Source organism: Microtus ochrogaster, unplaced genomic scaffold, assembly GCF_000317375.1.
Source record: "Microtus ochrogaster isolate Prairie Vole_2 unplaced genomic scaffold, MicOch1.0 UNK6, whole genome shotgun sequence".
NCBI classification, from domain to species: domain Eukaryota; kingdom Metazoa; phylum Chordata; class Mammalia; order Rodentia; family Cricetidae; genus Microtus; species Microtus ochrogaster.
This window is the reverse complement of record NW_004949104.1, coordinates 3,163,434-3,174,165: the sequence shown is the minus strand read 5'-3', so window position 1 is coordinate 3,174,165 and position 10,732 is coordinate 3,163,434.

Genomic DNA, 10,732 nt, shown 5'->3' with positions numbered 1-10,732 from the left:
TTGCCGGGCAAAAACTGGGAACTTGGGGGTGGGGTGGGATGGGAGTAAGGGGAAAAAGAATAATTCAGAAATACAGAAAGGTAAGAAAAACAATTTTGAAACTTCAAATAGAGAAAAAAATTAAACTTTCTAATTAGAAATTTATGGTTTAGACTATGATGCAATGGAACTAAAACTAAATTAAAAATATTTTTTTCATCATCTCGTTTGCTCTTAAGATTGTTCGCCACTGAAGTTACATAGATTCCAAATATTACAGGTTATTTTCATTAGTCTTGTTTAACCTCCAGAGCTTTATGGTAAGCCCTGAAATCTTTAAACACTGTATATTTAACAAATAGAAAATGAAAAACTCATGCTAATAATACCTGGAAGATTAACCCATCTTGGTTAGATTTTTAAGTTCTCATAGCTGCTATGGATTCTACAAGAGAAGCAAAATTACCTCAGACATACACGACAATGAATTTGAGCTTCAATGGGGATTGGCCGGCAAGGTAGGGCAATTGTTATGGGAGTGAAAAAAATATATATCATGGGGAGTAATTAACTACTTTCAGATCAAATTTAACTCCACTTCAATATATGCAAGCAACCATACCTGTCACAATAATTATGCTAAGAACATATTCTTAGAAAGGTCATAGACCATTGTGGGCAAGTATGCTATTACTATACTGGTAAATGTACATAGTATCAACAAATTTCCTATGATGTATCTTGAAATTCATAGTTTAGTGCTTCTCTAAAGTTTTGCTTAAGAAGCATGTTTGTAGTAGACAGTAATTAATACAGAGAACCTTATTTAACTAAGGTACAAAGAATAAAAGACTAAAGAATGTTCATACCCATACCCCATTCTTCCAAAACTCAGGGAACAGTGTTGAAGAAGAGGCAGAAATGGTATCAGAACCAGAGGTTGTATGTTACCACAAGGAAATGATGTCCTTTGGACACAGCAGGGCAGTTGAATATATGAACTGTAAGTTGCTGTAATAGCATGCACAAAATGGATGCTGGCCTTAACTAGACCAAGTCCCTGCATGGAACCATGACTTGAACACAAAATTCTAAGCTAAGCTGTAGAGCTTTTGGCAGTTCTTCACTTCTGGGAAAGGGAGAGACTTTTCTGACAGGACAGCCCTTAGTAAGTTAGCCAGCCTCCAGAGGAAGTCCATATGTCTAACAATCTTTAGAAAACACAGACTGGTCTTGAAGGATTTTGGAAAAAAAAAAAAAAACAAGCCCAGAAACTTGAGTTGATATGGAAAGGAGGGGTAGTTCGTGAAAGACTTAAGGGAAGAAAATAAATTTGATTGGTGTGTGCTATTTGAAAATATCAGAGAACTAATTAAAAGCCCGTTATCATCTCTTTATTTATATAAACATATTTATATGTATATACACACACATAAAGTTAGAGGCTGTTTTAAAGAAATAAAAGCACATGTAGTTTTAAAAATTAATTTTAAATATTAACACATTATTAAAATCTCTAAATGTGAAAAATGTACCTGTGACTTTTGTATGCCAGATGAATTTGAGTCTAAGGATATGTTACTTGGAAAAGAGGTTCTGCTTTTGATTCCACAGAGGATGAGATCTTGTGGATTCCTTCCAGACTAATGTGGTTCAATGGACCAAGACCAACAGAAAGGTCTCCATAAGAACCCCCCAAAGGAAAATACTTTGCCCCAAAAGCAGAAGGAAGTAGTTTGGAAAGAACTATGCCCAAATTACAAAATATTTTTTATGAATATTAATTTACATTTAAAGTGGAATTTGCTATAGAGATTGACACTTTGCATTGGTATGGATTTTGGTTTATTGATGCATATTTAAGGTCAATTTTGTTATATGTATATTTTTGTTCTTGATTAAGGTATTGTGTTTGTGCAGCTCATTTAAAGATGTAATGTATAATTAAGAAATACAGATTGATAGCCATCTATAATAGTCAAGCTTGTATCCATGTTAGTTAGATTTTCTAGATGTATAGTGATATATTCCAGATGGATAGGTATTCTTTAAACCTTTCAAAAACTAACAGAATATGGCATTTAAATGTTTTAAGAACTGAGAACTTTTCATGAAAATAAGACACATCTGTTCCTGGCAGCATCAATCTACTTTAAGAGAATGATGGATATCAAAGAGGCTTCTCAGGGAGTTTGTTAGCATTTGGACAAGGAACTACTCTTTCCTAGACTGCTTGATGTTATACTGTATGAACTGGACATTCAGGACCACAGAAAAATGACTACTGAAAGTGCCTAAAGGTGAAACGGTCCTTTGTGGTTCCTGCTTCATTAAAGAGTCTGTGAGAAATTCTGCAGGACACAGAGGAAATTGACTGACAGCGGAATTGTGTTTGAGATTTCCAGCTTCATTGAAAAGTCTGAAAGATACTATGGGTACTATCTAGGCTGAAGATGGGTGCCCCAATTTTACAGAAGAATTTTGGGTGACTGTCTAGAAAGTGAGTTATCTCTGCCATTCTAGAGTTTTGGGAGTTGCTTACAATGCACTTCCTGTTTATATAGGCAATATATCCTTCTGGAGTCTTTGATAGAGTTGAAGAATAGATAGTCTGTCAGTTACTCTAGGCCCTAGCCAAAACTAATTGCTTCAGAGTTGTAAATGAGATGTTGGGTGATTGCCTAGGTAGACAGTTGTTTCTGTCATTTGTTGTATATTTTTAGAAGTTGCTTGATTGCACTTCCTGCTTAGTCAGGGAATATTATTTCCCTTCTTGGATCTTTAATGGTGTTGAAGATTAGATAGTTGTAGTTACTTTCCTCTTATGATTTGACCAAATTATTTATTATGTAAGACTTAAACTCATTAGAAAAAAATAATTATTGAAACATTTATCACATGTTTCTTGCTTAATATATTTGTTCTTAATGCATATGGTTTTGTATTAGACTTAGAACTCTCTTATTTAAACAAATGGGGAAGGTGCTGTAGAAATTCCTACCACCAGTAGCCTTTAAGTTACCAGTCCACTTGGGCATGGCCTTTTATACTATTTATGTCAATATAAAGTGTGTATTCGGCCTCTTTTCTGGCAGCAGAATTTGGTTGCTGTACTCCATCCCTGTGGAGAATTGTGATTTGTGAGTCTACCCCTAAATAAATAACCCTCTAAGTTTCTCAATTCTGAGCGAGTATGCGATTTCTTTTAAGCGTTCTTCTTAAGTTTTCTTTATTTGTGATAAAAGGTGAAGTAGATATAAATTTTTTGTAACTCTAATTCTTGATTGATACCTGTTTTTATATGTAATTTTACTATGTTAAAATTAAAATATTCCTTTACATTTAGACAGAAAAGGGGATATAGTGTGAAGAGTCCCTCAGTATATATGTTGCTTTTATCGGTTAATGAATTAAGGTATTTTGGACAGTGATTTAGCAGACTAGAGCTAGGCAAGAGAACTAAACTGAATGCTGGGAGAAAGAAGGCAGAGTCAATGAGATGCCATGTAGCTACAACTGCAGAAGACAGACATCCTCATTGGATCCCACCAGGAACTTTGCTGGTCAGCCATGACCTCGTGGTAATGCACAGATTAATGGAGATGGATTAGTTTAAGATATAAGAGCCAGCTAGAAATACACTTATGCTATTGGTCAAGCAGTACTGCAAAAAATATAGTTTCTGGCTGATTATTTAAGGTCTGAGTGACTGGGGAACAAATGAGGACCTTCCAACACCAGAACACTTACCACAAATCCTGTCACATTTTAAAGAGTAATTTAAAATGTTTTATTAAGCTAAATGGGTTATGATGAGCTGTATTTTCTAAGGAATGGGCCTAGAGTGATACTTATTATTAATGTTTAGTCAAATACCTTTTTTACTCTGAAGCATGCTTTCCTAACTTCTACTCTTTATTTACATTTTCTTTTCAATATATTCTTTAAGCACTTTGAAAATAAGGGTAATTTATTATATAAGTGTAAAATGCTTAGGGTTCAAATATTACGCAATACTAAGTATATGGGAAAAATGAATAATCCATGACTAAAGGGACAAAGAAACTGTGGCAAAGAGAAAGGCAAAGCTTTGAGGTAAAGTCATAGAAGAAAAAGTCTTAATGCTCATGCTGATCCAAAGGCTTTGAGTCAAGCAGGAAGAGAAAAATCAGCCTTTAGTACAGGAATTGAATGTGGAAGGGAATGTGGACACTGAGCCCAGGAAAGAAGGCTACTGGAACTGGGCCATAAGATCCTTCATTTATGAATTCACAATCTCAAATTTAGTCAGAGATAAAACTCTTATGCATGATGAGCCAACTTGGACAGATGTTCAGAAGACACCACTGATTAAAGGGTACTTGTTTAGCTGAAAAGTTAATTCTCTTGGATAGATGAGTACTTCACTGAAAATGAAAATTTCAGTTTGCATTACATTCACAAGTTGCTTCCCCAAGGTTAACACCTTCCATAGATAATTGAAACTAATGAAATTTGATGTGTTCCTTTTCTGAAATATTTTCAATAATTCATAAAGCATTTTAAATTTAAATCTTATTTTCCTAACAAACAAGAGAGATGGTTAATAATTACAGTTCATTGTAATCTTAGAAAAACTAATTCTATTTATCTCTTTAAGTTGTATTATTTATTTCTTCAGAAAATACACAATAAAAACTCAAATATAGACTAAAATATGCCAATTTAAAGTCTATTATACCCTCAAAATGATTACATGCTCAAGATATGCATTATTCCTTTGATATTTAATTGGTTAATTCTGATAGATAAATACAACATAGACTTTGTGCCAAAATTAGAACCTCCAATTATTAATGTAATTATTATCCTAAAAAAGAAATTTTAAAGCTATATTATCACTGAAAATAATAATTCCATTTAACAGAGACTTCAATGTGTGCCTCAGAAAGGATTTATATCAAAATGACAACACATATACACACAAAACACACACACACACACACACACACACACTGCCATATACTAGAATCTACAAGAATTTAGGGAGAAACTAGTCATGATGATATGTTACAACATACAACCTCTTCTACCCCAAAACACATATATGTTTTAACATTCATGTGTGTTTGTTTATTGTTACATATAACATATATGTGTTATAGCATATATGGGTGTGTTTTAATATATCTAAAGCTTCCTTCTTTTGGCTTTTCTTACTTTTCAGAATCACACACAGAAGCTTAGAGAAATTCAGCATACCAGATGCTGTGCTCCATCACTCAGATTCCCTTCTCGCCCAAGGATTATCCTCACAGCTGTTGGGTGTTCTACAAGCAGATGGTCCTTGTCAATAATCCTTTTCATTTGTTCAGGTTGTGGGGGGACTGCCTGGTTCACATCCCAGTTGCGAATGGCAACTTTACATTCAGTGATTGATGAAGGCTGATATGAGGAAGAACAGTCTACACTCTGACTCTAGAAAACATAGGGCAGATGTAAGTAAGGTTCTAGTTTTTACAGTAGAATCAGCTGAGAAGGCTTTTGCCAGAGGAATTGTGGAGCTGAACTCTCTATGCCCAACTCTTTCTGTATTTGTTTTTCCACATAATACTTCAGGTCTTCATTAATAGAAAACATAGTAGTAGATGTTTTTATGCTCTGACTTAACTCACCGTATTGGCTTTGTAGATATCTTATATAGTCAGAAAATTGTCATATATTATTTTCTCATCTAATTTAACACAGGTTACCTTTTATCTAAATAGTTTCCTCCTGTTAAGAGCAGGGAGACTCATAAGACTCAGGAAAATAACAACACAAGACTCAAGACATTTAACAAAGCTGCAGCACTTGACATGTTCTTATCCAAAGTTATAGAAATTTTAATCAGTTGATAAGAGGTGGAGTCTATCTCCCGTGGAGTTGCATACAATTTTGTACTAGGACTACCAGGGATCAAGTTTTGTGTGTAATCTATCATGATGGGATTAGATTTTCAGTCATCCATCCAAATTTGAGCTGTCCATCACCAGAACGTCCCCACCCACATTTTTATGTTACCCAAATAAATTCAATGATCAACAAATTAATTTGCATAGAATTTATAAATTTTATTGTTGTTTGTAGTTGTTTATTTAGACAAGAACTGTAGCAGCTAAGAGATACTGGAATCAAAAGAAACAGTATTTCCCAGGGAAGAGTACATCGAATGTTTATTTACCACCAAATAGTCAGCCCTGTAAACATGCATAGAGGTAATGAAACACAATGCATAGCCACCTATCTCTTGCAAGTTTCACTTGTAAACTCACTGGTTCACTAAACTAGGGGGATGGAATCAGCTCTTTGGTGTGTTAGAGGTAAAAAAAATATTCTGTTTGAATTGAAAAACATTTGTTTTCTGAAGTCATTCACTCTGCAATTAGACACTGTAAAATCCTATCCCATTATTTCCAGTCTCCTCTTATTTAGACTTCCCAAGATGCTTCTATAAATCAAGACATTCAACTTCATTGAAATTTGAACTTTTCAATAGTTTCTACATCATTCTATTTCAACAGAGTAAAAAGCTTTTTTTTCTAAATTAATGGACATCCAAGAGAGCATGGCCTACAAATTTTTCAATTCCTTATTAGAGTTGTGGAAGGATTTTGTTCAAATTTCTTCTCTTAGAATTATTATGCTTCAGTCAGACAGCCGTGGTTCATTCCTTTATGCCTACACTCAGGAGAGAGGCAGGTGTATCTCTGTAAGTTCAAGGCCAGGCTATTCAACAGACTCAGTTCTAATACAGCCAAGGTTATATAAAGAAACCCTATCTGGGAAAATCAAACCAACCAAACAAAAAAGCAATGAGCATCTTCAGTGTGCACATCCTTTCATCTAGAGTTCCCTCTAGTCATAATTGTTTTATAAAGCATTGCTTCTCTTGTAAGTGACCTCACTGCTATTTATTATTTCCAAATGGGGTTGACACTTCCCTAGTCTTACACACAGAGTAGAAATCCATGTGCCTAGCTCTGACTACTTCTCATATATCTTTGTTTACAAAGAAAAAGAAGATCCATATTATTCCCTGGGCTTATTTTTTAAATATAATCATTTGTTCCATTATTAATATTTCCTATTAAGACCAGCATTTGTGATGTTAATACCCTTGTAATAGTTTTTCCATTAACATAGCTAAATAATCTAACTTTTTAGTTCTTGGACATTTCTTATGTTTTGTTTACAATATATTTTCTCCTTTCTTGTCTTGTCGGTAGGCTGAGGATATGTTCATTGCCAATAATTATGTGTCTTCAATTTCTATCATTACTTGCTCTCCTTCTTGCAAAACATTCAGTTTTCTAAAAAGTCCCACTAGGACTTCAATTCTAACAAATTCATATAATATAGGAATCCCCAGTTGTGTCATGATAGTGCATGCTTTTAATCCCAGCACTCAGGAGGAAGAGACAGAAGGATCTCTGTGTGTTCAAGGTCAGCCTGGTCCACAGAGTCAGTTCCAGGACAGCCAGAGATGCAGAGAGACCCGATCTCAAAAAACAAACCAAGCAAACAAACAAAGAGTCTTCTGTGTTCTGAACTAGACTTATTTTTAATTATTTTTTCTGTCCCTTAAGCATATCTCAAATGAGTGTATGCAAACAAAATTATTCCAAGTATTTTATTGCAATAATATTGAGGAGACTTAGACTTCTGAAGGTGTTGAATTTTGAACATTAGAACTACCCTTCTTGTTTATCCAAAAATAACATTGAATTATCAGAAGCAAAGGGCAAGTGAATTGGAAGGTCATTTGGTTTTCTACACATTTGTATGAGATGAGAAACCAGTTGGTAACGATACCACTGATGTGGACAGAAATCTACTCATTTTTACAAGTAGGATTTCACTTGAGGAAATACTCCAATTGTTGTAATAGAATTGTTAGGTAACTTTCTCTTCTTTTCAAATATCATAAAGATTCAAATTTCTATTAGCATTATTTTTCTTTCTACTATCAAATTAAAGCATTTTCTTTTGTTTATTTTTTTCTTTGCATTTGCTAGTCTGGTTGGTTGGTTTTTTTGTCATTTTTTTATACAGCATTTCTGTATATAGTATTGACTGTCATGGAATTCTCTCTGTAGACCAAGCTTGTAGATAACTCATAGAGATCAGAGTGTTGACATTAAAGGTGTGCACCACCCTGCCTGACAAAATTCAAGTTTTTATAATGTTTCTTTTTAATTTTTAATAATTTTAATATGGAGCCAAATACATAGGAACCAAATATTTGAAAAAAAAAATTATAGTCCTGGCTGTCCTATCACTGACTCTGTAACAATGTGCTTGTCTCTTGAACCAATCCCCCAGCCTCGGTTATGTGAGTGCTAATACTCCAGATCAGAACCACCAAGACTAGAACATGTTCATATATTACTAACATATTATTCTCAAGAAATGTTCAGATTCTGTGTAATTGTTTATGGTGATTTTTTTTTTAAATACTGATACTTTGCTCCCAACATTTTACATGCAAGCATTCTTCTTTTGTTTTCAAAGTTTTCTAGTTTTAACAGATCAAACCTATGTTTTATTTTTCCATTATCACAATTACAGACTCTCCAACTTCTTTAAAATTATTTTTACTATCTTAATTGGTATTGGCATCGTTCAGTTTGTTACCAGATATAAATTTCATTAACTACTCTTTTCTCCATCTTACAGATCATTAATTAAGTTGTTAAATAAGATCAGCCTTCACACTGATCCCTGTGGCACTCCATTAAATACACTGACATTTTGTTTGTTATACTTCAATAAGTTTAATATCCACATGGCTCTTTTTTTATACAAGCCAATCTGAAATTTTTATCACTCTTTCATGAAACTGGAAGTGTTTATTTTATTTCCAATTTTTAAGCAGATATAATCCTCAAACTTGACTTTATGGGTTTATCCACAAAGGTTTTACTGCAGAAGCAGCCTTCCAGAGTTTTCTTATTGTGGTTTTTAAAACTAGGATTATTTCAAGAATAAAGTTTTAAACATTTTTGTTATGACTTACATAAATAATGCAATTAAATTTATCTTCCATCAACTTTTTATTTCTTTTTAAAACTCAAGTGTTTTTTAATTCCATATAATTTATCATGACATAATTATGTAAATCTTTCCATTGACTCAATTGTTCACATTGATTGTTTGTGATCGATGGTATATTGTGGTTAAGTTTCTCTCCCCACCATTGTATTGAATTAAACATTCCTTTCCAGAGTTTCTTCATTCTTTATTTTTCTAATTATATATTTACAAATTTCAGCACACACATTTTTTCATTGTGGATTTGCCTAAATTTTCTAAGTACAAATAATTTCATACTTATTTACCAAATTAACTCAGTTGTCCTTAGGTCAAAAGTTTCTATCATAAAAAGCAGCCAATGCTGAGAAAGGAAACATCATGGAAGGAGGATAAATTGGCACAGAACTGATAGGAATGAAAGCTCAGAATTTTTTGTTTCTCCTTCCTTCCTTCCTTCCTTCCTTCCTTCCTTCCTTCCTTCCTTCCTTCCTTCCTATTGAGATTACAATGAAGTAACACTACTCCTTTACCTTTCCTCAATCCAAACTCTCCAATATACTCTTCTCTGCTATTATTTATTTATTTATTTATTTTTATTTTTTATTTTTTTATTTTTTTTGGTTTTACGAGACAGGTTTCTCTGTGGCTTTGGAGCCTGTCCTGGAACTAGCTCTGTAGACCAGGCTGGTCTCGAACTCACAGAGATCCGCCTGCCTCTGCCTCCCGAGTGCTGGGATTAAAGGCGTGCGCCACCATCGCCCGGCTCTCTGCTATTATTTAAATTCAAGGACTTTTCCCCATTATTATTCCATGCATATATGCATATGATGTACACACACACATCCATACCTATAAACTGATCAGTCTGTATATCATTAAGTGCATCTTTTGAGGGTTAACCTTACCATTTGTCACTAGAAACAAGGCTGTTAAACCCCCTTTAAATTATGGATACATTATTTTCCCTAGTAATGTTTATGACTGAATTATTTGAGGCAAAAATATGAAAGGAAAGAAAGTTAATAAAACTAGAAATTTACTTGGAAAAAAAGATTACGTTGGTCAAAACGCAGTAAAACTTTGTCTTCTTTGGTTTCAGAAAAAATATACTGAGAGCTTCTATTCCAAAATTTTTGATGATTATCTACTGCCACAAACAAATGATCTTTGAGAAAGACTTCAAGAAGCAAATATATAAGACTGTATTTCTAACACAAACCATTAAGTGATCATCATTTATATTTTAGAAAGCCAAAACTGTTAACAAATATAAATATTGAGTCTCCAAATACATATGCTTGAGAAGCTAACAATAAAGTACATAAGAAAGAATTTCCATGCTAGAGGGAAATAAAAATAAAGATAAGAAGGCAGATTGTTTATAATACAGAAATAGAAATGAGATTTAAAAATTGCTAAATCTATGTTTTATATTATAGAAAGATTAATTTAGACCAAAGAATTGCAAATATCTTTGTTGGAAGCAGTAATAAATGGACCATAGTAGTTAAACTAGAAACTTAGTGCAAATACAAAATAAGAGATTTTTATTCATGTATACTTATTTTCAAATTTTAATCTATTCATGAATCCCCAGCCAAATAATTATTTAAGAACTAAAACCAAAAATACAAAAATTACTCATTGAGTAAGGAGTAACAAGTAGTAAGTTTCAGCACAACTTATACATAGAAATTCT